Source organism: Nannospalax galili, unplaced genomic scaffold (genome assembly GCF_000622305.1).
Source record: "Nannospalax galili isolate Female #2095 unplaced genomic scaffold, S.galili_v1.0 scaffold257, whole genome shotgun sequence".
Lineage (NCBI taxonomy): Eukaryota > Metazoa > Chordata > Mammalia > Rodentia > Spalacidae > Nannospalax > Nannospalax galili.
Genome location: NW_008340854.1, coordinates 775,380 through 781,114, shown reverse-complemented (window position 1 = coordinate 781,114; position 5,735 = coordinate 775,380).

Here is a 5,735-nt window from a genome sequence, read left to right as displayed (position 1 = left end):
ATCAAAATGAATTATCTGAAAGATATAGAAGTGAGAAATAGGCTTTTATTCAGCTGATATGAATAATAAAGCAGTATGCTGTCTGCCCTAATTGAACCTTTACAATAATTTAATGATGGCATTCCTTTCTCAGTGTGAGTTACATTCAGTGACCAGAGCATTATCACAATCATCATCGTTTACAATCAAAACATCACCTTTTCATCAAGCACTAAGAGAGTCTGTAAATGTTGAATCCACTTGGCAGAACCTTCCAGTGGACATTCTGATTTAAATACAAAGGCTCTTCTAGTTTTTAACTGAGTGAACTACAAGTTCTACATTCTCCTGAGGTACTGAAGCCTCAACTTACTTAAACACACATTGTATGTGGAAGTTATGGATAAGATTTTAAGCATCAAAGCATGGTTGGATAGGACCATCTTAAAGACTTTTTTCAATTTTAGAATTTAGTGTTCTATTTATTTCAAAAAGATTTAATGGATCTTTGAATATGTAAAATGTATCTGCTTTTGTAAATTCAAGAAAGTATCTGCTTCCATCCTAACTAGCTTTAAGGGAGAAATAAATAAATCTAGTTTAATTTATTTTTTTAAGTAATCAATGGCTTCTTAATGTCCTTCCTGTATATATTTGATATATTACTACCTTAGTTTGCTTCAGCTGCTATAACAAAATAGCGATAACTGGGTAGCTTATATAAAACAGATATTTATTTCTTCTGTTTTGTGAGGCGAGAATATCTGAAAACAGGGCACTAGCCAGTTTGATTTATACTCAGAGCCATACCCCGATTGATTGGTGGTACCATCTTGCTGTCTCTGCAAACAGCAAAAGGAACAAGTAGTCTTCCATTGCCTTTTGTGAAGGTTTCACTCTCATGACCTAATCACCTCCCAGAGGCCTAACCTCAAATATACCCATGTTGATAATTAGGTTTTAGTGGGACACATTCAGAGCACAGCAATTACTTAACATCAACCTCTCTATACATAGTCTCATTGGCTTCTAAGATCAATGAGACCACAATGTCAGGTGTTAGTTAATGTCACACTGAGATGTAAAAGCAGAGGCTCAGATATATGGTGTATGATAGTCTCACAAGCAAAAGAGGAAGAAGTGAGATTAAACTAAAATATTTTGATATTCTCTTCTTATGTCATTCTTTCTTAACATTCTTAAAATTATATTATGTGCTATTAAATTGTGAAAGATTTAAATATGAAGTAAACATTTTAAAATATAAGTTATATAATACCTATTGTCTGAATAAAGGAAAACTTTGCAGGATATAAGCATTTTTACATGTTTATTTGTCCACTGTTTTGTTGACTCTTCTTTCCACTAGAAGATAAGCTTGATTACAGGAGGGATGAAGCCCATCTTCTTAACCAACTGGCCACTATGTAAAAAACATCTACCATCTGAGCTTTCCGATACTTATTGCATGATGAATAATGAAAGAATAGTGCTTTAAAACATCAATTATGTAGTTCTGTAGCAAGCCTCAAATTACACAAGACAATGGATTTGACAACATTTGTACATAAAGCATTAAGTAAATAACCTTAAAACATGCTGTGAAATACAACAAACAGGATATCTTGAATACCAACATTAAGTTTATATAAACTAGGAAAATTAGACAATTGTATGTATACCCCCTTCTAACAGTTTGTTTGGACAGTGTAGAAACATGAGTTTTCATAGTTAAAACTGATTTGGAGCTCCAGATCCTTGGTTCATTGCACAAAACTTTTTTTAAAATCTCTTCATATTAGTTTTCTGTTATTTTCAATAATACAAGAAGAGGACTGTCAATCACTCTTGATTGACTACTTAAAAAAAAAAAAAGAAGGTTCTGATCAGTGGGAAGCACTATGACACAGATGGGTAGGAAATGATATGCAAATAGATCCAGGAGCGGCTGACAGGTGGTGGTGGGACAGATCAGGAAAACTGGAGATCAATAAACAACTGTCGAATAATGCGATTCCCAGTCGATCCCGCATCAGCTTCACAGTGAAGACTGATTCCACTGCACATAGCATCAAGCCATCTCTGATTTGTTTATTTTGTGGTGTTTTTTTTTTTTAAAAAAAACTATCTAGGTGCTGGAAAGATGGCTCAGCAGTTACAAGCACTGGCTGCTCTTGCAGAGGACCAGGATTCAGTTCTCAGCACCTATGCCTACATGGTAGCTAAGAATCATCTATAGCTCCAGTTCCAAGAGATCTAATGCCCTCTTCTGGCCTCCTCAGGCACTGCACAACATGGGTACACTTACATACATGCAGGCAAAGCACTCCTACACATTAAAAAAAAAAGCAAATAAATAAAAAATATTTAGCCTAGAAGGTGTTTCCTTGTCCTGAAAATAATATAGTGGCCTTAAATATCCTGATACTACAGGCTGGCAAGATGGCCCAGTGGATAAATGCATTTGTCTTACAATCTTGACAACATGAGTGGATCTGAGTATGATGCTGGGAACCCATGGTAGAAGGACAGAACTGACTTCCAAAAGTTGTCCTGTGACCTCCACACATACACCTTGGCATGTGCATACCTGCAGGTACACACACATTCCCATCATCAACATCATCATGGTCATCGACACATAAGCACAATAATAATAAATATGATAATGATGATTCTTTTAAATCTAGTACAATAATTTCTTAAATTTCATACTATCCTTTTTTTTCATTAGAATTCAACTTGATATTTTGATCATAAATGAACCAAGGGACATTAGGAACAAGACATTTAATCTCCGGAACTGCCCCAACACACAACTAATTAATTAAAATGGTTTGCTAAAAGAAACATGGAAAAAAACTGTTGTGGGAGAAACTTAGTCTTCAAAAATATACAGATAGTTATATAGTAGTGACAAGGACCCAGATATCACTCCAAATGCTTTGTACATATCAACTCAGACCTCTCATTGTAGATGCTATTATTTTTCTCATTTTCAAATAAGGAAAATGCATATTATTGTCTTTTTCTAGAGACCATGATATCTGGAAAATAGAAGGACCTGACTTTCAAAGACATATGTCTTTGCAAAGACAGCACCTGGCTTCAAGATGTAGTTTTGATGTTGGAGGAAATAAAATTTTCAACAATAGAAATGAACATTTGAAAATCAAAACAGGGCCATTTTATTTTGTGTATGAGTTACCTAGTCATATTTAGAAAAGTAATTTTAGCTTAGCTTATATTTTTTCCACTTTGACATTTAATCTAAGAGCACTTCCACATCTTCAATATTTTATATCCAAACCCCCTACTATTTTTCTATTCTCTGGCATTTTTTTTTCTTACTGAACTGTTAGCTAGACTGCATTCAATAGGCATCCAAATGACAACTTTTATTGTCTGCCCTGGGAACATAAGATTTTAAGTAATATGGATTAAAAGCATTTCTACTTTTCTATTTGATACGCTCCTATTCAAAGCACACAGTTTGGGGAAAATTTCATTAAATGCTCTGAAAGTCAAATGTGATGGAGATATAATTAAAGGGTAATGTTAGGAGACTAGAACATTGTCCATTGATAGCATTCACCTTTTCTGTGGGAACACAAAGAGGCAAGCATAGAAGCACTGGTTTTCCAAGAAGGAGACATTCATTCAGTATCAATGTCTTACTGCAATTGCTTTAGTTGTGGTATACAAGCGACGAATGCAAAAGTAATCACAGCCCCGTGGATCAGGACTCATTGTTCTCTCGGTTCCTTTCTTCTAGACCAGTTCAAATCACAGTTGGCAGCTGTTTACAGCCACACTTTATGTTTCCATCTCGTTTATGTCTTACCCTTTTGCCGTTAATTTTTCTTCCTCTTTCTAGTTGAATTTTTGTGGACTTCATACAATATGTTTTGATTTAGACCCCATCCCCTATCTGCATCTTTAATATAGTCCTCCTGTCAGATTTCTTATACTCTGTCATATATATTAAGGCCCATCGAATCAAATTTGTGTCTCCAAATGTCCATTGGTTTGCATTCATCCATTGGCACCTGGTTAACCTATCTAGCATCACAAAATTAAAGAAAACCTGTTCTCCCTCTCCAAGTAGTTATCAGTTGCTATTAGTTCCTCAGCTAAGGTTTGGGCTTCCTACTCCCTTCCCCACTTCTATGCTGGGATTTTGTCTGGGTTGAATGTGAGTAGGTCATGTGCATGCTATCACCATTGCTGTAAACTTATATAAGTAGCTTCCCAGCTGTCTGGAAGATTGTGTTTCTTTTTACTTATCAACCACCTCTAGCTCTTACAATTTTAAGACCTCTGCTTCTACAATGGTCCCTGAGTCTTGGGTGGCAGAGGTTTGATATAAATATAAACACTCTGCGCTCACTCTCTGTACTCTGACCAGCTATGGCTTTCTGGGTTAATCACCAACTGTTCCATAAGGAAGATTTGCTGGTGAGAGTAGAAAGATGCATTAACATTCTTTCCATCCCCTGTTCTGATATGTTCCCTGAGCCTTAGGTATAGAGATTGCATTGCAGATGTGTCACTTAGATTCTGTTATCTCGCACCCACTTATTCTCTGTTTGACAAGTTGTGGGACTTTGTAACTGTCACCATCTGTTGAAAAAAGAAACTCCTTTGATGAGTGGTGAGAGGTACACTTGTCTGTTAATATAAGGATAAATATTTAGAATACAGTAAGAAATTACTTTGGTCTAGGGATGTGACAATCATAGGTCTTTTTCCTAAGATCTATAACCTCTCCATCTCTGTTTATCTGGCTGTGTTTAGAGTATCATACATGGGTTCCCTTCCACTGAGCAGGCCATAAGTCCAATTAGACAATTGTTGATTACCCCCAAGATAAAAGTGCCACTACTGGGGCTGGAGAGATGGCTCAGAGGTTAAGAACACTGGTTGTTCTTGCAGGAGACCAGGGTTTGAATCCCAGCACCAACATGACAGCTGACAAATGACTTTAACTCCAGTCCCAGGGGATCCAACAGCCTCTTCTGTTCTCCTCTGGGCATTGCACAACATGGGTACACTTATCTACATGCAGACAATATATGCATACACATAAAGTAAAAGTAATAAATTAAAAAAAAAATTTTAATTATTTTTTTTAAAGTTCCACTACTGTACCAGTAGAGATTGTTGAGATTGTTTTCTGGACCAGTCACTGTAGTGGTTGATAGACTTCACAGCTGGATATGATCATTGATTTTTTTTCCCCCTGGACAGTTTGCATAGTATCTTCTGATATTATGTTAGCTAGTCTTCAGGGAGGAGGGTTCCAGATCAGTTCCAGCTTGTTTTCTCTAAGTTCTCTGTTGAAGTATGTCCTGTAATTAGCAATAGGATCTTACATTCAAGACAATCAGGGGTTGTATGCTCAACCTGGTTTCTTATGTAACTCAGGACCACCTGCCCAGGATTGGTACTACTCACAATAGGCTGGGCCCTTCCACATTACTCAACAACTAAAAAAATGCTTCACACATGTGGCCACTGATACGTAAAGTAGCCTATGGATGAATCTGGTTGATCAGAAGAAAGCACCAGGACACAGATAAAACTCCATCAGAACAGAGTTTATTAGCAAAGGAACACATGGGACAGATTCCCTTTGGAGCAGGTAAAATGTCTGCCCTGGGTTGTGAGCAGGGGTCTTTTTATAGGGGGGGGGGCTTCTGCTTCCTGCAGAAGGCAGAAGATATATATTTTTTTTTGATTTTTTATAGTAGTTT